At 38.9% G+C, this 23,801-nt stretch overlaps 1 long non-coding RNA gene and 1 other non-coding gene across 6 annotated transcripts in view; one reads left to right on the forward strand and one right to left on the reverse strand.

Annotated features, from left to right (window-relative positions):
- Positions 1-23,801, forward strand: part of LOC133253722 (uncharacterized) — a 211,503-nt gene that overhangs the window by 20,102 nt on the left and 167,600 nt on the right. For 4 of the 5 annotated variants that reach the window (XR_009738395.1, XR_009738394.1, XR_009738398.1 and 1 more), the window contains exon 3: positions 8,824-8,903. The exons of the other annotated variant lie outside the window; for it this stretch is intronic. This is a non-coding gene — a long non-coding RNA (uncharacterized LOC133253722). The remainder of the gene's footprint in view (positions 1-8,823; positions 8,904-23,801) is intronic. 5 annotated transcript variants of the gene reach the window in all.
- Positions 6,028-6,153, reverse strand: LOC133254519 (U6atac minor spliceosomal RNA). Its single transcript, XR_009738699.1, has one exon. It is a non-coding gene; the product is annotated as a U6atac minor spliceosomal RNA (small nuclear RNA).

A 23,801-nucleotide genomic window follows, 5' to 3' on the forward strand; every position in this document is an offset into this window, starting at 1 on the left:
AAATAGATGAATAAACTGTGACATGTCCATTCAATGGAATACTATTCAGCAACTAAAAAGAATGGGCTATTGATGCATGCAACAACTTAGGTAGATCTTATGGGCTTAAGGATATTACACCAAATGAAAAAAACCAAGCACAAAAGATTGCATATTGTTTGATTCTATTTATATAATATTCTTGAAATGCCAAATTGGCAAGATGAACATGTTATTGATTTCCAGGGGTTAGACTTAAAGAGAAGGGGTGACTGTTCAAGGGTAGCAAGAGGGGTTTTCTTGATGGTGGTGGAATAGATCTGTCCTTAGTGTGCTGATGGTTCCACAAATCTACATGTGATGAAATTTCATAGAACTATGTGCTTAGTTGCTTAGTCATGGTCGACTCTTTGTGACCCCATGGACTGCAGCCCACCAGGCTCCTCAGTCCATGGGGTTTTCCTGGCAATAATAACTGGAGTGGGTTGCCATGCTCTCCTGCAGGTGATCTTTCCAACCCAGGGATCAAAACCAGGTCTGCTGCATTACAGGCAGATTCTTTATGGTCTGAGCCACCAGGGAATCCACTCACACACATGAGTACATGTAAATACTGGTGAAATAAGACTTAATGATGTCTACAGTTTAGTTAAGTCTTGTATAAATGTAAATTTCCTAGTTTTGATAATAAGATGCTATAATTATATAAGATATCATCATTAGGGAAAGCTGCATGAAAGGTACATGAAAACTCCATACTCTTTCTGTGCTTCTAACATTTCTATAAAATAAAAAGTAGAAATACATACATACAAACATGCATAATACCCAAACTCCCAAACCCTTACCAATAGGTGTCACTTATGTAAATCTTTTCCTATCACTTGGCCCATTTCTGCATTTTAATTCTGATTGATTCTCCCTCTTTCTTCTCTCTATTTTAAAATTCTTACAATATTCAGTTTTGTAATTAGTATGCTTATTGTCTTATCCTACTATTTAGATTTTAAAGTTTTTGAGAACAGAAACTATACCATTTGCATCCTAGTATCTCTGCATATTTGCCATTCACATTGAATGTGAATATCACTCTCTCCAGCATAGTTTGTATTCAATATGTTTAATAATTAATTTCATTTAATTAAAATTAGAATTCCTCTTAGTCATAGAACAGAAAAAGAGGTTAAAATACTTCTTCAACTACTTTCACTTTGGTGAATGTCCTTAATTACCCTAAGTATATAAAATACAAATAAAAGCATTGAAATATACATAAAGCATGTAATACGTTGTAAAGTTCTCAGTAATTATATTTACTGGATCAAACTGGGACTAGGATTCATTTTTATAAGGAAAAAGAAAGGAAATCAGATTTCCCATGTGAAATCCATATAAAACTTGTCTGGATTCTTACACTGTTGATTCTATAAAGAGGTTTGTTATAAAAATTGAATTTTGTCCATGAATATTGGTGTGATTTTGTTATAGCAGCTCCAGAAGTTAAAATAAGAGAATCAAATCACCAAGTTTCTGAGTGCTACACTGTCACTGTATTGATTTTTTGAGGTACAATATACAAAATGATCTTCGAGACTTCCCATTTGTATACAGCCTTTTAAAGAACTTCTTGAGAGGAAATTAAGGAAGAAAAAGTTTCCCAGTGCTCACAAACCTGGTAATATATCAGGGGGGATGTGAAAGTTTCATGCTGCCATCTTCTCAAATCCTTGGTAAGAAATTGTCCCTTGCACTTAGCTGTTTTGATGGATTAGGAAAGACAAGAATATTCTCTTATTTAGTTAAAATAGTTTTCTCTCCTATGGTGAAAGAGACAATTTGATATAGTATTTTTTCTATCAGAAGGCTTTTCAGAAGAGATCATAAAAATTCATACTAATAGCATTTCATGCAACTGCAGGGGATTTGATCCCCACCATATTCAACATTCTATAAAAAGGGAATGGCTGAGTCATCATTTTAATGTGCTTCTTTCTTAGTATGTCTGGATAAAACTGAGTTGTTGTTAGTAAGTTATTGGGGTAACTACCCAGCTGGTGCAGTAGTAAAGAATCTGCGTATCAATACAGAAGATGCAAGACATGTGGGTTATATTCCTGGGTCAGGAAGATCCCCTGGAGGAAGAAATGGCAACTCACTTCAGTATTCTTGCCTGGGAAATCCTATGGACAGGGGAGCCTAGTGGGCTACAGTCCATGGAGTTGCAAAGAATCGGACATGCTGAATAAGCTACTTGCAAGGCCAAATCCAACCACACTTTAAAAACCCATGCTATAAAGATTAAAATGTTCTCCAGCAATCTGGCTTCCTTTAAAACTACATGTTGAGTTCCTTTTAGGCTTCCCTGATGGCTCATACAGTAAATAATCTGCCTGCAATGAGGGAGACCTGGGTTTGATCCCTGGGTTGGGAAGATATCCTCGAGGAGGGAGTGAGTTCCTTTTAGGAAAAATAACAATGAGGGACAGATATAAAACTCTGAGTTCTTCCCTTTGTTGTCCTGGAGGTTTTGTCTTATTTTCTGTTGAATGGCAGAAATAGAGAGTTCTGAAATGGATGGTTTGAGGTCAGTGGTCTGTGACTTTGCCTCATTTTGCTAATATAAGATGCCACTTGGGTTTGGCAGCATGGGATATGCGCCTACATAGGAAACCAAAAAATCCTATGCTGTGGGTCCTATTAATATCAGCTATGGAGCAAAACCAGAGAAGGCAATGGCACCCCACTCCAGTACTCTTGTCTGGAAAATTCCTTGGGCGGAGGAGCCTGGTAGGCTGCAGTCCATGGGGTCGCTAAGAGTCGGACACGACTGAGCGACTTCCCTTTCACTTTTCACTTTCATGCACTGGAGAAGGAAATGGCAACTCACTCCAGTGTTCTTGCCTGGAGAATCCCAGGGATGGGGAAGCCTGGTGGGCTGCCATCTATGGGTTCGCACAGAGCTGGACACGACTGAAGCGACTTAGCAGCAGCAGCAGCATGGAGCAAAAAAGGACAATTGATTCTTGATTAGGTGACATGATTTTAGTCATGCATGGGATGCCTGATTCAAATTTACTTTTCCATTATCACATCATCGATAGGGCAGTCTGATGGATCATTCTCAGGATACTTATCTAAAAGAACTGAAGAACAAGCCTGCAAATGTATTTCTCACAGCCTTATTGCTCTAAGCTCTGGCTTCCCTGGTGGCTCAGATGGTAAAATGTCTGCCTGCAAAGTGGGAAATCTGGGTTCAGTTCCTGGGTCAGAAAGATCCCCTGGAGGAGGAAATGGCAACCCACTCCAGTACTCTTGCCTGGAAGATTCCATGGATGGAGGAGCCTGGTAGGCTACAGTCCATGGGGTTGCAAAGAGTTGGACACTACTTAGCAACCTGACTTTCTTTCTGTCTATTGCTCTAATAGTGAAAAGGTGGGGACGGGGGAACACTGAAAACTATAAGTATGCTGAATATTTGCCAGTTCAGATATACTGTCCACCTTTTCCCACTCTTGTCCCGGGGCAGTGACCGAGATCTCTGTTCTCAACATCAGCTGATTCTCTTGCTCTTTGATTTCTGGTTGGGTTTGGTCAGTGGTAAGCAGAAGCATGAGATTGGAAGGTAGAAACAGAGAGAAATTGGAGCACTGACTTCACAAGCCCCTGCCAGGCTGGGGTTGAGAGCAGCTGAGTTCTCCACCAAAGCTTCTATCTGGAGACCCTTTCTGATGGCTGCAGCTCTTCAGATCCTGGTAACCATGCTTCCCTCTCCCTCTTCAGGCTTGTGTGGCATGGCTCCTGGGTACTTTGCCATCCCTTCTTGGTGTCCCTGGCCCTGAACTCTCACTTGCAAAGCATCCCTTTATTAATTCTAGCCAGTGCATCAGTTGACTGGGTCACCTGCTTCCTTTCAGAACCTCAACTGACACAATATGAAATGTTTATAGATATTTTAATACAGCCATGTGATGACTATTATATATTCATTAAACATATTTTTTACAAATAATGCTTAATCTCATGAAAAAAAAATGCTCAGAATGGGTTTGAAGAATAGGTATAAAATGATAGCTAGAATATGACCTCAGAAATCCCCTGGCAGTCCAGTGGTTAGAACTCAGAGCTTTCACTGTCCGGGTCTAGGTTCAATTCTTGGTTGGGGAGCTAAGATCCTGAAAGTCATGGGACATGGCATTCCCCTCCCCTAAAAAAAAGAATATGATCCCAATTTTAAAAGATATGGAATGTTCATGTGTGTACACAAATATTTAAAAGAAAAAATTGGAAGAAAATATACTGAACTATTAAGGACTTGTTTAATTGATATATTTAGAAATGTTTAAAATATTTTCTTATTTATACTTTTGTTTTCCAAATTACCTATCATGAGGATACATTACTTTGTAGTCAAATTTAAAAATAAGCTTTTATTTATATAAATATATGTGTGTGTCTATGAGGAGGGCAAGGCAACCCACTCCAGTATTCTTGCCTAGAGAATTCCATGGACAGAGGAGCCTGGTGGGCTGTAGTCCATGCGGTCACACAGAGTAAGACACGACTGAGCAACTAAGCCGCAGCAGCATGTCTGTCTACATGTGTTATATATTTTTCTTCATCTAACATAAAAATGGTAGGTATACTATAAGCCATACCATTGTCTTTAAAGTAAATTTTACCTCAGAAAATTATTTTTATTGTCTTATAATGTCATATGGTTTCTAAGCACTGAACTATCAGAGGAAGTGGGGTAAAAAATATCATTGATATTAAGTGAAGATTTTAAGAAAAGAAATTACATAAAATTCTATAAAATTGAAATCTTTGAAGACTTGAAATAGAAAGCAATAAATCAAAACAGAATAACAATTAATAAAGTAATAACAATTAGTCCTATTATTTCTATAGTACCTTTCATTCCCAAATCCCTTGTGCATACAGTAGTCCGTTTTCTTTCCCTAATAACCCAAAGAGAGCTTTTTGACCCCTTGGGAAATTTTTAGCACCATTCAGCACTCTGAATTATTATCTAGAACCCACTTGCACATCTCCATTTTCAGGACTGACTACATGTGACTTAAAGTTACAGGCTATAGTTAATATTGTTCAGAAAATCTTTAAATATATAAAGAGGAGCATTGTAATATCACTGTTCTGACTGTTTCATAGTATAATTCATTTTCAATAAGGCTGGAGATTTCAATGTTGCTCATTGAAAAAGCTATCAAATAATTAGGGCTAAATAAGAACTGGAAAAGAAATCAGAAAATGAGAGAGTAAAAGATAAGAAGAAGCTAGCCATCGTGATCTGATTAATATGATGCCAATTGCTGGGATTTAACTACTGTGTGATTGATGATCTAAATGACAAGAAGTAGAACAGATTCTTTGCCCAGGTTTTGTTTTGATTTTTAATCTAAAGTTTTAGTTCACAGAAGTGAAAGTGAAGTCACTCAGTTGTGTCTGACTCTTTGCAAACCCATGGACTATACAGTCCATGGAATTCTCCAGGCCAGAATACTGGAGTGGGTTCAGTTCAGTTCAGTCACTCAGTCGTGTCCAACTCTTTACGACCCCATGAACCACAGCACACCAGGCCTCCCTGTCCATCACCAACTCCTGCAGCCTACCCAAACTCATGTCCATTGAGTCGGCGATGCCATCCAATCATCTCATCCTCTGTCGTTCCCTTCTCCTACTGCCCTCAATCTTTCCCAGCATCAGGGTCTTTTCAAATGAGTCAGCTCTTCACATCAGGTGGCCAGAGTATTGGAGTTTCAGCTTCAACATCAGTCCTTCCAATGAACACTCAGGACTAATCTCCTTTAGGATGGACTGGTTGGATCTCCTTGCAGTCCAGAGAACTCTCAAGAAACTTCTCCAACACCACAGTTCAAAAGCATCAATTCTTCAGTGCTCAGCCTTCTTCACAGTCCAACTCTCACATACATACAAGATCCCTTCTTCAGGGGATCTCCCCAGCCCAAGGATAGAACCCAGGTCTCCCACATTGCAGGTAGATTCTTTACCAGCTGAGCCACCAGGGGAGCCCAACAGTGGTTAGATGCCACAAAGTAGGTGGCAATGCCTTAACCGTACGCATATTGTTAGGTCCGAGAGTCTCTTCCATCCTTATCAAGGGGAGTGCCAACATTCTCTCCTTTCATACAACACATTCCATGGTAAGTTTATCATAAGTTATGATGAAATAGAATATTCTTCCCTGAGCAGCTGATAACGATGCTACAAGAAGAGAATACCTGATAGTTTCTCCAGCTTAACTGGTCTTAGCCACTACTCTACATGTGTCTGGTTATATATAGTATATACTATATATATAGTCTTAAAATTTTGTTTCAATAAAATAGATATTCATTGTAAATAGTAAACAGTAAAACAGCTGGCTTAAGTAAAAAAGTAAAAACTTTCTCATTTTCCCATACCAAACCTACTCCCCTAGTGTAACTTAAAAAATAGCCTCATGTATATCTTTCCACATGGTTTTATGTGGGCATCTCTGTGTGTGTGTGTATTCCTTTGTTTCTTTTCACAAAAAAAATTGATCAATGCAAAGTATGATATACTGTATAATATAGTGATTCACAGTTTTAAAGGTCATACTTAATTTATAGTTATTATAAAATACTGGCTATATTCCCTGTGTCATACAATACTTCCTGTTAGCCTGTCTTACACACAATAGTTTGTGCCTCCCACTCCCCCACCTCTCTATTGCATAATCTTGCTCTCCACTGGTAACCACTAGTTTGTTCTGTATATCTGTGGGTCTGCATCTTTTGTTTTATATTCATTAGTTTGTTGTATTTCTTAGATTCCACATGCAAGTGAATACAGCATTTGTTGTTCTCTGTCTGATTTATTTCACCCAGCATAATGCCTCCGGGTCCATCCATGTTGCTGCAAATGGCAAAAATTTCACTCTTTTTTGTGGCTGAGTAGTATTCCATTGTATATATGGACAAATCGATAAATAGATACATTTATCTATCATTTTAAATTACCTGTGTGCATGCTAAGTTGCTTCAGTTGTGTCCAACTCTTTTCAACTCTAGGGACTATAGCCCACTGGGCTCCATGGGATTCTCCAGGTAAGAACTGGAGTCGGTTGCCATGCCCTTCTCCAGGGGATCTTCCCAACCTAGGAATCGCACCCCATGTCTCTTATATCTCTTGCATTGGCAGCTGGATTCTTTACCACCAGCACCACCTGGGAAGCCCTATCTTTAAATTACCAAAATATACATAAATACATTCTGGTTACAAAATCTCTCTCAGTTTTCACTGCTATCTATTTGGGACTTCCAGAAGGAAAGGTCTTATCATTAAAGATTCCACCCTGTGACCACCTCCCCCCCACCCCTAATTTTTCCCTCCTTCCTCTACTCCCCACCCATGCTTCCTCATCTCACTGTACATCACAATTCAGCATAATGGGCAAATACAAAAGCATGGCTTGACTAACTCTGAAGGGGATGGATTTCTAGGCAGAAGCATTGCACGGTTCAGGCTAAATCTCAGCCACAGTGCCAAGTTGTGTTGTTTGATTGGCACTGAAAGGAAGCAATCTGAGGGCTGCCCCACCTCCTACCATTGCCTCCTCATTCTTTTCCTCACAATCATCTCTCATCAAAATCACACCCAGAGCTAGAGCAAACTCTTTAGTTAAACCCTTAATGATGGAGGAGTTATGGGATGCATTTCTCCATCACACAACTAAAAATAAAGCAAAAATAAACCACTAAATAAATATGTTTTTCTGGATTTGTAACACTGTGCTTTTTAAAATTCTGTGATTTATTGTGAATTATTTTTTTAATTTTGAAGAAGTGCCCTTTTTACTTCTAATTATATCTATTTATATATAATACTTTAAAATATATATTTATTTGGCTGCACCAGATATTAATTGCAGCACACAGAATCTCTTATTCTTTTTAGTTGTGGCATGTGGGATCTAGTTCCCTGTCTAGGGATCGAACCCAGCTCCCCCTGCATTGGGAGCATGAAGCCTTAGCCATTGGACCACCAGGAAAGTCCTTGTCTAAAACAATTTTGTATCAAATTTTGTGTTCTTGGTTGTGTCTTCTTTTATTTAAAGAATGCCCTAAAAACTCCATAAAACCTGGCTGCTTCTCTGACTATGATATTTCTTATACCTATACATATTTTATAAATGTTTCACAATACATTGAATATTTACTAAAAATTGATAAGTTCTTTTAAAAGAAAAAAACAAGAGCAAAGGTTTTGCCTTAGGAAATAATCCTGATCTGTTATTCAATTTCAGTTCCAGTTCTAGGTTTAAGTTTCCTCCTGGTGCCTGGTTCCTTTGCGTGAGTGTGTATTCAGTTGCTTCAGTCGTGTCTGACTCTTTACAGTCCTATAGACTGTAGCCCTGGAAAAGGAAATGGCAAACCACTCCAGTATCCTTGCCTGGAAAATCCCATGGACCGAGGAGCCTGGTGGGCTGCAGTCCATGGGGTCGTAAAGAGTCCGGCATGACTGAGCAACTAACAGACAGACTGTAGCCCCCCAGGCTCCTCTGTCCATAGGATTCTCCAGGCAGTAATACTGGAGCGGGTTGCCATGCCCTGCTCCAGGGGATCTTCTTGGTTCAGAGATCGAACCCATGTCTCCTGCATTGCAAGTAGATTCTTCACCCACTGAGCCCCCTGGAAAGCTCCTCAGTTCCTTTATTCATACTTAATTCTAGTGTCTGTGTTTCTATTATTTCTCTTTCTCATTCTTCACCTATTATTCTACCATGTCTTCCAACACATGATCCTCCTTCATAGTCCTTAAAGTCTCAATTTTCTGTTCCAGTCCAGTTCCTGAGATGATTATGCAGCCATGCCTATGTCTGACATGGTCTTGGGGAGAATTCCAGTCCCTCTCCAGAGACAGTGAGTACAGTGAAGAAGTTACTTGCATCCCTCCTACTAGCATTATTTTTCATGAATACTAGTGGTACCTCCTGTTTTCTCAGGCCCCAAACCCAGAATCCACTTTGATATGGCATTCTCTTTTACTTCCTGCATCCAGACTAGTCTTGCCAGCTCTTCATTTTTCCTTCCATTCAGTTTTTTCTCCACTTCCGTCATTTGTTTTCAAAAGTTTCTTGCCAGCAATGTAATGATGGTCATTATTTATATTGTCACTTTCTCTGGTCCAGACACTGTGCCAAGTGTTTTACCCTTTATAAAAACATGATGAGAAAGATGCTATTATTATCCCTTAAAAATTTTTTTTGGATAAGAAATTCAGCTTTAGAGATATGAGTAACTGGTCAAAAGTCATTCAGCTTACAAATGGCAGAGCCAAACATCAAATTCAGGATATTTGGCAAGAATATCCTAACTGCAACTATATTAGTCACTCCACCATTTGCCTGATATGCCTAAACTCTCACTTCCATATTTCTTTCTACATACTAACTTTTCAACGGGTTTCCAGTTTAGACAGGATAAAGTTCAAACTTCATTACATTAACTCTAGAGCTAAACTCTCTTTGTGTACTTTATATAATCATGCCCTCATCCATGCCCTCCTCCTTTAGCTAACCTTATTTAATTCCTACCTATACTTCAATTTCTCAGTTCTCACATTCTCTCGGGCGATTCCCAAGTCCACAACCCATAACCATCTCTTCAGTTTCTTAACAATAATTGTCATATGCTGCTTGATATGTTTATTTATTTTTATTATTTGTGTATTTATTTATTTTTGCTTCTTCATATGTCATTCTTTTCCTCCCCTATTACTCTGAATAAGGATCCTAACAGATCTTTTTATTCTTCACAACATTTATAGAAACCTTGTATAGGAGCTCAGCAATTATATGTTGATTGATTTGCTGAATTTCTTACAGCAGACTCTTGGGTCTTATTTTAGTAATTCACAACAGTGATATATGAATTAATTAGAAGGGTTTTTAAATATGATCTTCTGGCATACACCCCCCATAATGGACAACACTTCGATGATATCTCTCATTCAGGGCTAATCACCCCTCCATAGCCAATGAAAAAGATAGTTTAACACTAGGGACTGAGTCATAGCATCAGGTGTCCTGGAGTTCCCAGAATATTTTTGTCACCACTTCTTTCAAAGCAAATTGAAACTATTGTTAAAAAAGAGCTTTGGACTAAAAGAAGCTGAGATGTGAAAGGAACTTGAAAACAACCCACAAGGTCAATTTTAAGGATGCTAAAGCAAACCCATACCCTTGCTTTGAGTAGCTCTCAGGCTCTAAAAACTTCTGGCAAGTTCAGTCACTAGAAACCAGAACTATGCAAAGGGTCAGAAGAAGCTAAAGTGGCCAGGAGGTTGTACCATCCACACCATTTCCTATCACCCATCACACATGAAGGCAAAGGCAGTCACATCTGTTTTCAGTGATACCAAGGAGTTGATGGGAATGGGCAGTTGATCCCAGAGATTTCCATCAGTGCTTCTGTAGCTCCAGCAATATACTAATCTCTAGAAGGTTGATGCTTTCTCAAATTTAAGCAGTGTGGATATAAGCATATTTAGAAAGCTTTGCTATTCATATTGACATAAAACATATATATGAAGTAAAAACACTGCTTGTTATGCAAATTCAGCTTCCAGATCACTCCACTGTTTACCTTCCAGCCATTTTGTTGCCATTGAACCTACTCTATATTAAATTCTGGAGCTGCTCCAATAAATAGGCAAATTTGTGGCCATTGGTATCAGTTCCCTTGCAATCTCTCTTAATAAGGTAACATTCTCTTCCATATTCAGTTTCTAAAATGTGCATCTTTTTTACATTTTATTTTATTTTTTAACTTTACAACATTGTATTGGTTTTGCCATATATCAACATGAATCCACCACAGGTATACACGTGTTCCCCATCCTGAACCCTCCTCCCTCCTCCCTCCCAGGTACCATCCCTCTGGGTCATCCCAGTGCACCAACCCCAGGCATCCAGTATCACGCATCAAACCTGGACTGGTGACTCGTTTCATACATGATATTATACATGTTTCAATGCCATTCTCCCAAATCAACCCACCCTCTCCCTCTCCCACAGAGTCCAAAAGACTGTTCTATACATCTGTGTCTCTTTTGCTGTCTCACATACAGGGTTATCATTACCATCTTTCTAAATTCCATATATATGCATTAGTATACTGTATTGGTGTTTTTCTTTCTGGCTTACTTCACTCTGTATAATAGGCTCCAGTTTCATCCACCTCATTAGAACTGATTCAAATGCATTCTTTTTAATGGCTCCTAGGTTGCTTCCATGTCCTGGCTATTATAAACAGTGCTGTGATGAACATTGGGGTACACGTGTCTCTTTCAATTCTGGTTTCCTCAGTGTGTATGCCCAGCAGTGGGATTGCTGGATCATAAGGCAGTTCTATTTCCAGTTTTTTAAGGAATCTCCACACTGTTCTCCATAGTGGCTGTACTAGTTTGCATTCCCACCAACAGTGTAAGAGGGTTCCCTTTTCTCCACACCCTCTCCAGCGTTTATTGCTTGTAGACTTTTGGATAACAGCCATTCTGACTGGCGTGAAATGGTACCTCATTGTGGTTTTGATTTGCATTTCTCTGATAATGAGTGATGTTGGGCATCTTTTCATGTGTTTGTTAGCCATCTGTATGTCTTCTTTGGAGAAATGTCTGTTTAGTTCTTTGGCCCATTTTTTGATTGGGTCGTTTATTTTTCTGGAATTGAGCTATACGAGTTGCTTGTATGTTTTTGAGATTAGTTGTTTGTCAGTTGCTTCATTTGCTATTATTTTCTCCCATTCTGAAGGCTGTCTTTTCACCTTGCTTATAGTTTCCTTTGTTGTGCAGAAGCTTTTAAGTTTAATTAGGTCCCATTTGTTTATTTTTGCTTTTATTTCCAATATTCTGGGAGGTGGGTCATAGAGGATCCTGCTGTGATGTATGTCGGAGAGTGTTTTGCCTATGTTCTCCTCTAGGAGTTTTATAGTTTCTGGTTTTAACGTTTAGATCATTAATCCATTTTGAGTTTATTTTTGTGTATGGTGTTAGAAAGTGTTCTAGTTTCATTCTTTTGCAAGTGGTTGACCAGTTTTCCCAGCACCACTTGTTAAAGAGATTGTCTTTTCTCCATTGTATATTCTTACTGCCTTTGTCTAAGATAAGGTGTCCATAGGTGTGTGGGTTTATCTCTGGGCTTTCTATTTTGTTTCATTGATCTATATTTCTGTCTTTGTGCCAGTACCATACTGTCTTGATGACTGTGGCTTTGCAGTAGAGTCTGAAGTCAGGAAGGTTGATTCCTCCAGTTCCATTCTTTTTTCTCAAGATCGCTTTGGCTATTCGAGGTTTTTTGTATTTCCATACAAATTGTGAAATTATTTGTTTTAGCTCTGTGAAGAATACTGTTGATAGCTTGATAGGGATTGCATTGAATCTATAAATTGCTTTGGGTAGTATATTCATTTTCACTATATTGATTCTTCTGATCCATGAACATGGTATATTTCTCCATCTATTAGTGTCCTCTTTGATTTCTTTCACCAGTGTTTTATAGTTTTCTATATATAGGTCTTTAGTTTCTTTAGGTAGATATATTCCTAAGTATTTTATTCTTTTCATTACAATGGTGAATTTAATTGTTTCCTTAATTTCTCTTTCTATTTTCTCATTATTAGTGTATAGGAATGCAAGGGATTTCTGTGTGTTGATTTTATATCCTGCAACTTTACTATATTCATTGATTAGCTCTAGTAATTTTCTGGTGGAGTCTTTAGGGTTTTCCAGTTTGGATTCCTTTTATTTCTTTTTCTGCTCTGATTGCTGTGGCCAAAACTTCCAAAACTATGTTGAATAGTAATGGTGAAAGTGGGCACCCTTGTCTTGTTCCTGACTTTAGGGGAAATACTTTCAGTTTTTCACCATTGAGGATAATGTTTGCTATGGGTCTGTCATATATAGCTTTTATTATGTTGAGGTATGTTCCTTCTATTCCTGCTTTCTGGAGAGTTTTTATCATAAATGGATGTTGAGTTTTGTCAAAGGCTTTCTCTGCATCTATTGAGATAATCATATGGCTTTTATTTTTCAATTTGTTAATGTAGTGTATTACATTGATTGATTTGCGGATATTGAAGAATCCTTGCATCCCTGGGATAAAGCCCACTTGGTCATGGCGTATGATCTTTTTAATGTCTTGTAGGATTCTGATTGATAGAATTTTGTTAAGGAATTTTGCATCTATGTTCATCAGTGATAATGGCCTGTAGTTTTCTTCTTTTGTGGCATCTTTGTCAGGTTTTGGTATTAGGGTGATGGTGGCCTCATAGAACGAGTTTGGAAGTTTACCTTCCTCTGCAATTTTCTGGAAGAGTTTGAGTAGGATAGATGTTAGCTCTTCTCTAAATTTTTGGTAGAATTCATCTGTGAAGCTGTCTGGACCTGGGCTTTTGTTTGCTGGAAGATTTCTGATTACAGTTTCAATTTCCGTGCTTGTGATGGGTCTGTTAAGATTTTCTATTTCTTCTTGGTCCAGTTTCTATTGAAAGATCAGCTGTTATCCTTATGGGAATTCCCTTGTGTGATATTTGTTGTTTTTCCCTTGCTGCTTTTAATATTTGTTCTTTGTGTTTGATCTTTGTTAATTTGATTAATATGTGTCTTGGGGTGTTTCACCTTGGGTTTATCCTGTTTGGGACTCTCTGGGTTTCTTGGACTTCAGTGATTATTTCCTTCCCCATTTTAGGGAAGTTTTCAACTATTATCTCCTCAAGTATTTTCTCATGATCATTCTTTTTGTCTTCTTCTTCTGAGACTCCTATGATTCAAATGTTGTAGCATTTAATATTGTCCTGGAGGTCTCTGAGATTGTTCTCATTTCTTTTAATTTGTTTTTCTTTTTTCCTCTCCGATTCATTTATTTCTACCATTCTATCTTCTAATTCACTAATCTTATCTTCTGCCTCTGTTATTCTATTAGTTGCCTCCAGAGTGTTTCTGATCTCATTTATTGCATTATTCATTATATATTGACTCTTTTTTATTTCTTCTAGGTCCTTGTTAAACCTTTCTTGCATCTTCTCAATCCTTGTCTCCAGGCTATTTATCTGTGATTCCATTTTGATTTCAAGATTTTGGATCATTTTCACTATCATTATTCAGAATTCTTTATCAGGTAGATTCCCTATCTCTTCCTCTTTTGTTTGGTTTGGTGGGCATTTATCCTGTTCCTTTATCTGCTGGGTATTCCTCTGTCTCTTCATCTTGTTTATACTGCTGAGTTTGGGGTGTCCTTTCTGTATTCTGGCAGTTTGTGGAGTTCTCTTTATTGTGGAGTTTCCTTGCTGTGTGTGGGTTTGTACAGGTGGCTTGGAAGGTTTCTTGGTTAGGGAAGCTTGTGTCGGTGTTCTGGTGGGTGGAGCTGGATTTCTTCTCTCTGGTGGTATTTCTTCAGGATGTTGTGCATTTTGGCCACATCTTCACTCGTGATGGTCTTGATGATATACCTCTTGTTGTAGGATGTGTGGAATCACGCTCCACTGTGGGCCTGGGAGTCATTGGGAAGAGGTGCACTCCGGGTCAGGGAATTCTGAGACTAAAATACAAGAATCCTGTGTCTGAGGCACCGTCCAACCTGGACAGGAGCTCCCTGGGCGGAAGTGACTGTCAGCGCTCGGCTGAAAATTGCAAGACTTCACCCAACATGAGTTCAGGAATGGAAAATGAGGGCTCACAACCAGCCTGAGTTGCCAGGTAGGGCAATTTGCCTAAAATGTGCATCTTTTTGAAATCACCAAGCTCCTTCCAGACCACTGATCCATCACCATCGCTGAAAATCCCTCTTGTATGTGAGGTCACATCATCTAGATTTCCATCTGTCTCCATTTTCCCTGTCAACTTCTCCAAGTCACATAACACAGTCTCAGGACACAAACTTACCATTTTCTCTTTTCTAGTCTGTACATTATAGCTTCTGAACAATGGCCCAACCAATAATGTACTCTCCTCAGTTTCCTCAATTGCAGTGACTTTATTTCTGTTAAATTATGGCCACCTGGAGCTTCTTTACTTTTTAATTCTTACCTCAAAAGTTTACTTGTCTGTCCATAATATTTTCTTTTTAAAATATTTATTTATTTATTTGGCTCCACTGGGTGTTATTTGCAGCATGTAGAATCTAGTTCCCCAACCAGCGGTCAAGCTTAAGCCCCCTACATTGAGAGCATGAGGTCTTAGCTACTGGACTGCCAAGGAAGTCCCTGTTCCTAATTTTCTATACTGGCTCCCACTGCCTATTGTTTTAGGGTTCTCCAGGAAAGTAGAATCAGTAGAATGTGGGGAGGGGTGGATGGATAGAGAAAGAGACATCTATTTTTAAGAAATTTGTTCATGCAGTTGTGGAGGCTGGCATGTCCAACATCTGAAGAGTAAGCATTTTAGTTCATTTAAGTTGCTGTAACAAAATGTCACATACTAGGTAATGTATAAACAACAGAAATGAGTTTCTTGTGGTTTTAGAGGCTGGGAAGTCCAAGATTAAGGTACCAGTGTGGATGTATTCTTATGAAGGCCTCTTCCTGGTTCATAGCAGGTATCTTCTTACTGTGTCCTCACAGAGTAGAGAGGGCTAGTAATCTGGGTTGGGCTTCTTTTGTTTTTTAATTTTTTATTGGAGTATAGTTGCTTTACAATGTTGTGTTAGTTTCTGCTGTACAGCAAAGTGAATCGTGTATACAAATACATATATGCCCTCTTTGCATTTTCTTCCCATTTAGGTCACCACAGAGCGTTAAGTAGAGTCCCCTGTGCTATATATTAGGTTCTCATTAGTTATCTATTTTATACATAGTATCACACAAAGGTCCATCTAGTCAAGGGTATGGTTTTTCCAGTAGTCATGTATGGATGTGAGAGTTGGACTGTGAAGAAAGCTGAGCGCCAAAGAATTGATGCTTTTGAACTGTGTTGGAGAAGACTCTTGAGAGTCCCTTGGACTGCAAGGAGATCCAACCAGTCCATTCTGAAGGAGATCAGCCCTGGGATTTCTTTGGAAGGAATGATGCTAAAGCTGAAACTCCAGTACTTTGGCCACTTCATGTGAAGAGTTGACTCATTGGAAAAGACTCTGATGCTGGGAGGAATTGGGGGCAGGAGGAGAGGGGGACGACAGAGGATGAGATGGCTGGATGGCATCACTAACTCGATGGATATGAGTTTGAGTGAACTCCAGGAGTCGGTGATGGACGGGGAGGCCTGGCGTGCCGCGATTCATGGGGTTGCAAAGAGTCGGACATGACTGAGTGACTGGACTGAACTGAACTGAACTGATCAATAGTGCATGTATATCAGTCTCAATATCCCAATTCATCTATCCCCTTACCCACCCCTTGGTATCCATGTTTGTTTTCTGTCTGTGTCTTTATTTCTGCTTTGCAAATAAAGTCAGCTGTAACGTTTTTCTAGATTCCACACATAAATGATATTATATGATATTTGTTCTCCTTCTGACTTCACTCTGTATGATGACTCTAGGTCCATCCACATCTCTGTGTGGGGCTTCTTTTATAAGGCACTAACACCATCCATAAGGGCTCCACCCTCATGAGTTAAGCACCTCCCAAAGTACCCACTTCCTAATACCTTCATCTTTGGGGATTAAGATATCAATATAAGAATTTGAGGAGTTCACAAACATTCAGATCATAGCAGTAGGACAGCAGACTGGAGACCAGGCTAGAGTTTCAGTTCAAATATGAAGGCAGTGTGTTGGCAGAATTCCCTCTCCCTTGGGATAAGTCTGTCTTTTTCTTAAGACCTTCAACTAATTGGACAAGACCCATTCTTATTGTTATCATGAAGGCCAGTCTACTTTACTTATAGTCTACTGACTTAAATGTTCAGTTAAGTTCAGTCACTCAGTCATGTCTGACTCTTTGCACCCCATGGACTGAAGCATGCCAGGCCTCCCTGTCCATCACCAACTCCCAGAGTTTACTCAAACTCATGTCCATTGAGTCATTGATGCCATCCAACCATCTCATCCTCTGTCGTCCCCCTTTCCTCCCACGCTCAATCTTTCCCAGCATCAGGGTCTTTTCCAAGAGTCAGTTCTTCACATCAGGTGGCCAAAGTATTGAAGCTTAAGCTTCAACACCAGTCCTTCCAATGAATATTCAGGACTGATTTCCTTTAGGACGAATGGGTGGGATCTCCTTGCAATCCAAGGGAGTCTCAAGAGTCTTCTCCAACACCACAGTTCAAAAGCATCAATTCTTCAGTGCTCAGCTTTCTTTATAGTCCAACTCTCACATCCATATATGACTACTGGAAAAACCATAGCCTTGACTAGATGGACCTTTGTTGACAAAGTAATGTCTCTGCTTTTTAATATGCTGTCTAGGTTAGTCATAACTTTCCTTCCAAGGAGCAAGCATCTTTTAATTTCATGGCTGCAATCACCATCCGCAGTGATTTTGGAGCCCAGAAAAATAAAGTCAGCCACTGTTTCCACTGTTTCCCCATCTATTTGCCATGAAGTGATGGGACTGGATGCCATGATCTCAGCTTTCTGAATGTTGAGCTTTAAGCCAACTTTTTCACTCTCCTCTTTCACTTTCATCAAGAGGCTCTTTAGTTCTTCTTCATTTTCTGCCATAAGGGCGGTGTCATCTGCATATCTGAGGTTATCAATATTTCTCCCAGGAATCTTGATTCCAGCTTGCACTTCATCCAGCCCAACATTTCACATGATGTACTCTGCATATAAGTTAAATAAGCAGGGTGACAATATATAGCCTAGACGTACTCCTTTCCCAATTTGGAACCAGCCTGTTGTTCCATGTCCAATTCTAATTGTTGCTTCTTGACCTGCATACAGTTTTCTTAGGAGGCAAATCAGGTGGTCTGGTATTTCCATCTCTTGAAGAATTTTCCACAGTTTGTTGTGATCCACACAGTCAAAGGCTTTGGCGTAGTCAATAAAGCAGAAGTAGATGTTTTTCTGGAACTCTTACTTTTTTTATGATCCAACACAATCAGTCATAGATATACATATATTCCCTCCCTTTTGAACCTCCTTCCCATCTCCCTCCCCATCACATCTGTTTGACAGAAAACAACAAAAATCTGTAAAGCAATATCCTTCAATTAAAAATAAATTAATTAAAAAACAAAAAACTCTTGATGACAAAAGAACCTTTTCTTCAATTTTTCTGCTCCACATTAATTTCCTATCTCCACTACTATCACTTACTTATACTTACCTCCACTCCAACCACACCAAACAACTTACCTCTCCAAGTATATACCCTGAAGTGCACACCCCTTGTTGCCAGTAATATCTTCTTATCATAACCAGTCATTCTCATCTCAGCTGGGACATCAGCAAGCTCTCATTCTTCTTTGCCAGGCACCATGTATGCCTCCCTCTATTAAACAGCCTTATATCTGTATTCATACCTCCAGTAAAGCTATTTTTCTCATTACTGAATTCTGAGTCTCATCTGAATATTGATTTCATCTTTATGGTCATAATATATTTGTGACAAAATATCTCTCTCTTTAGGAAAGGTAGTTTGTACTTTTATGAACTTAAATAAATTCTTTTGGTTCCATTTCTCCATCTGTACCTTAGATACAAATAATAACAATACCTACCTCAGAGCCATTGTGAGGAATACATAAGATTGTGAATCTAAAGTACATAGAACAATACCTGGGATCTAGTGAGCACTAAATGTATGGGAGCTGTTATTTTTATAACTATAACCTTCAGGTGTTTTTAACATCTTTCAGCAGGGGTGTGCTGGAGCAAGCTTATTTGATTGTTAATATTTCAGGAATTTAGAAAGTCAGTTGTTAAACCTACCTATCATTAAAAATCAGATTTTATAAACTTAGAATTCAATAAATTGTATCAAAAATAAAGGTCATAAATACTCAAAACATCACATCCCACTTATTTTATTCTACTTGAGTATTATCTATGCCTTTGCAGTTATGTAACTCCATTGTAGCAACATGGTGGGCATGCTATGGGAGGGCGTGCATCTCTTCCCAATTCCATTCCAGGGATGTCATGGCGGTAGCTTGAAGATGGTCAAAATAGCAATGTTTCACCACAGAGAGTAGCTAATACTCCGAATCAGGCCTTGATTTATTGTTTATTGACTGTTTAGGCTAAAAGTAATGGAGAAAATGTTAATAATGCAAATTACGCTTCACAGTGTGTTGTATCAAGCACCAAAGATAAGAGGTTTCAATTTAATGAATATAGCTGTTATACAAGGGTTGCATCTAGTTCAAAGATAAATCATATATCAGAGTTCATAACAAAACATTTATTGGAAAAGAGGTACCAGGTTGAAATGTAATTTTATCAAATCATGGTTGAATTACATAGAAGAGTTCTACAAAAACTAATAGAAGCACTCTGTGGGAATCAATTGGATATGTGAAACCGACAAAAGATCATTGCTCATTTTACTATTATTTATAAATTGTTTTCTATGAATTCCTTTTTACATTTCTTTATATATGTAAACCCTTAAAGCTTTTGTCAGCATTGCAGAAGATAATGAGCTTAGTTCTGCAAGTATACATTTATGCGTGTATGTGTGTTCTGTCACTTGAGTCATGTCCGACTCTTTGTGATCCTGTGGACTGTAGCCTGCCAGACTCCTCTGTCCATGGGCTTCTCCAGGCAATAATACTGGAGTGGGTTGCCGTGCTGTCCTCCAGGGGATCTTCCCAACCCAGAGATCGAACCTGTGTCTCCTGCGTTTCCTTTATTGCAGGCAGATTCTTTACCGCTGAGTCACTAGGGAAGCCCTTATATATGTAAAATGTATAATGCTGCTGCTGCTAAGTCACTTCAGTTGTGTCCGACTCTGTGTGACCCCATAGATGGCAGCCCACCAGGCTCCATAATAAACTTATGTAATTAATAAATTTATAATAAACATATATATACACACTTACATATATATACATACATATTTACACACACACACACACACACACACACGTCTTTTATTCCTAACAGCTTTGTTGTGAAACATTTACCAGCACACCACTGCCTTCAAATTTTCTTACGAACCAAAGGGTGAAAAAAGAGAAAAATTGTTTTACCATGGCAGGAAGTTACTGAAAGTAGATGGTGAAAAGGAAAAATGGGTATCACCTTAAGTAAACAATGGAATCATTCAAATGAGAATATATGAAATTAGTAATAAGCTGCCTCAAACTCAGAAGCTTAAAATCATGAGTTTGTTTGTTTTTATTGCTTATGAATCTACATTCTCATCACCTGATTCAGGTTTGGCTGGCCTCACAAAGCATCCACAATCAGCTGGGGTGTTGATGGGACTTTGCTGGTCCAGGATGGTGTCTCGCACATTTCAGGCTGTGGTCTGGCTGTGGGCTGGGGTGATAGGAGTAATTGGGCTGAATGTCTTCATCTACCAACAGGATAGCCCCAGATCATTTTCATACCATCTGGACAAGATTAACATAAGGCCTAGGCTCAAAAGTGACATAAACACTTCCTCCTTGGTGTGTTGACTGTGGCAAGTCACAATCTAGCTCAGATTCAGGAAACAGAGAAATGAAGTCCACCTTTTAATGGGAGTCTGTGAAGTCACTTTGCAAACAGGGTGGATGTAGAGAGGCATGAACAATTGGGTCATCAATTTACCACCGTGTTTTCTGCCATCTCCATATAGTCCTCTCAGGAGAGTTGAAATATTTACCTTGGTTAAGCAGGTGAATGGGGTCAGGCTAGCTGTAATCAAAACAAAAATCCTCTTTGTTTTTAGACTCTAGTCCTACAGTCCTAGGCTTCCCTGGTGGCTCAGTCAGTAAAGAATCTGCCTGCAAAATCTTGCAAAATCCCATGGACAGAGGAGCCTGGCAGGTTACAGTCAAGGGGGTCAAAGAGTTGGACACGAGTTAGTGACTAGACCGCCACCGCCTGCACTCCTTCCCCATTTTCTGAGTATTAGCAAAATATCTAGACCTAATCTGAAACTGAAAATGTTAGTCCCTCAGTCATGTCCAACTCTTCCCGACCACATGAACTGCAGCCTGTCAGGCTCTTCTGTCCATGGAATTCTCCAGGCAAGAATGCTAGAGTAGGTTGCTATTCCTTTCTCCAGGGGATCTTCCTAACCCAGGTCTCCTGCATCGCAGGCAGATTCTTTACCATCTAAGCCACCAGGAAGCCCAATATGGACAAAATAGCTAAAAGTCAGTTATTCCTCCATTCTCCAAAATGGAGCTTCCTCCATTCTCACAAAAAAGAAGTCCATACATTGTAAATAAGGAATCAAATAAGTAGAATCAAATTATAGAGGCAAAATTTTAAACAGATTTAATAGAATTAAGGAAGCCAAATAAAATTTAACATCCCAAACACAAAGAAAATGCTCAAAATGCCATGAATTTACAAAGCAGAAGTAGACACCCAAAATAAATATGTAAAGGGGAAAAAAAGGAAGGGGAAAAGTTGATTGCTTTATTTCCAGATAGAAACCCTAAGGTGAAGAAGCAACTACCCTGTTATAAAACCTTCTCTCTCCTTTGAATGCCCTTACCAAAATTTTTAAATTATATATTTACTTATTGGCTGGTGGTTTTATTGATTCCTGTACACCTGGCACCTAACATAATATCTGGCACTACAAATACTATAAATACTTAAATATTGAAGTAATGCTGATGTATGAGGCGATTATGATATTCATAGAAAATAAAACCATACAGAAACATTTTTAGAAACATTTTCCTTTTTAGAATTACTTCCTGCATAGTCTTCAAAAGTAACAGAGTAGAAAGAAAGGGTACCTCCTAAATGCTGGAAAACATTTGAAGACAACTGTGGTTCCCTCCTTTGGGAGGCTGCAGAGTAACTCCGAAATCATACTGACTTTCACATCTATTCCAACTTATCAGCCTTGTTCCCTCAGCACAGTAGTGTAATCTGCACAAATAATACTCATGAATCTGTTTATAATACTGTGATATGCAGATCACACTCACTCATTCAATTTTCAATCACAGTGGTACTCTCTCTCAAGTTATTTAGTGAATCATGTAAAATAATCCTGCCCACTGATTCACAATTGAATTAGATAGAATATCTATTTAATTAGATATTAGAATATCTATCTAATATCACAATAGAATGATATTTTAATATTCACCAAGTGATTAAATGAGGGGACCTAGCCTGAAGACCAAAAAGACATCATTTCATTTGCTTCTCTAAAACAATTCTTAATTTTATAGGTGAGAAATCTGAAATTCAGAGAAGTCAAGTGATTTGGTTATGTTTACAGTTCATAGATGGTAGATGTGGGATTTGAACTCTATCTAGGATGTCTGTTTCATTCTAAAGCTTTTGTTCGTTCTACCTTCTAACTATACTATTTCATCGCTCTATCTTCCTCATTCAAGATGAATACATTTCCTTTATTTTAATCTTATTTGGGAAGAAGCTTTATAATTTATTAGTGGAAACATCACAGAAAAGAAAAAGTAGTTCCTAAGCATCTCCTTTTATTCATGGTGCTTCCAGAAAGCATTATGAGCCTAGAGTATGCCATATTTCAGCCTCCAAAATGAACATTCTCACCCGTCCAACCAGTCCATTCTGAAGGAGATCAGCCCTGGGATTTCTTTGGAAGGAATGATGCTAAAGCTGAAACTCCAGTACTTTGGCCACCTCATGCGAAGAGTTGACTCATTGGAAAAGACTCTAATGCTGGGAGGGATTGGGGGCAGGAGGAGAAGGGGAGGACAGAGGATGAAATGGCTGGATGGCATCACTGACTCGATGGACGTGAGTCTGAGTGAACTCCAGGAGTTGGTGATGGACAGGGAGGCCTGGCATGCTGCGATTCATGGGGTCGCAAAGAGTCGGACACGACTGAGCGACTGAACTGAACTGAAGCATCTCCTTTTATTCGTGGTGCTTCCGGAAAGCATTAGGAGCCAAGAGTATGCCATATTTCAGCCTCCAAAATGAACATTCTTACCCATCCATAATGGGTGAGAATTCTGCTGAAGCAGAATTCAGATCCATAACTAAAATAAGTCCCACCTTCTACTAATGAAGATCCTGAGTCTTGCTTTACCCCTAGTATCATTCATCTAATTCTGGTTGGCACTGGTCCTTGGCTCCACTCCCAGAATCAGTACATTCTCAAGCCAAACCGGTATTCTATTTCATATTATGTCTGCTTTTCATGGTGGGAGTCTCGCAGAAAAGGAAACAGATATAAGCTGTGTAAATAGAGTATATTGTAGGGTTGGGAGTGAAGTAATTTTAGAGGAAGTTTGAAATTTTGCTAAGTAATAGCAATTATGAAGTTAAACACAATTACATGCAACCACCATACATAATATGAAAGAGAAAGACACTATAAACAAGTAGTAAGAGAAGACAGAGGTGGACATCAGTGTGCACACAGGGATAAGAAAAGAACCCTCTGAGGATTAATATAATTTTTTTTTCAGACACCACCAGCATAGGGCATTTTAATTCCACTCACTCTTCTATTTGACTAATTTAGTTTTATGATCTATGCTATTTCTAGCCAGGTGTTCTCTAATCCAGTGCTTTTCAAACTCGAATGCATGAAAATCACCCAGAGAGTTTGTTAAAAGGCAAATTCTGATCCAGTAGCTCTGGGGTGGGGTCTGAGATTCTTTTTTTTTTTTTTGGCTGTGTGACACAGCAGGGAGATCTTAGTTTCCCAACCAGGGATCTAACTCCTGCCCCCTACAGTGGAATCTCAGAGTTTTAACCACTGGACAAC

This window comes from Bos javanicus, chromosome 9 (assembly GCF_032452875.1).
Source record: "Bos javanicus breed banteng chromosome 9, ARS-OSU_banteng_1.0, whole genome shotgun sequence".
NCBI lineage: Eukaryota > Metazoa > Chordata > Mammalia > Artiodactyla > Bovidae > Bos > Bos javanicus.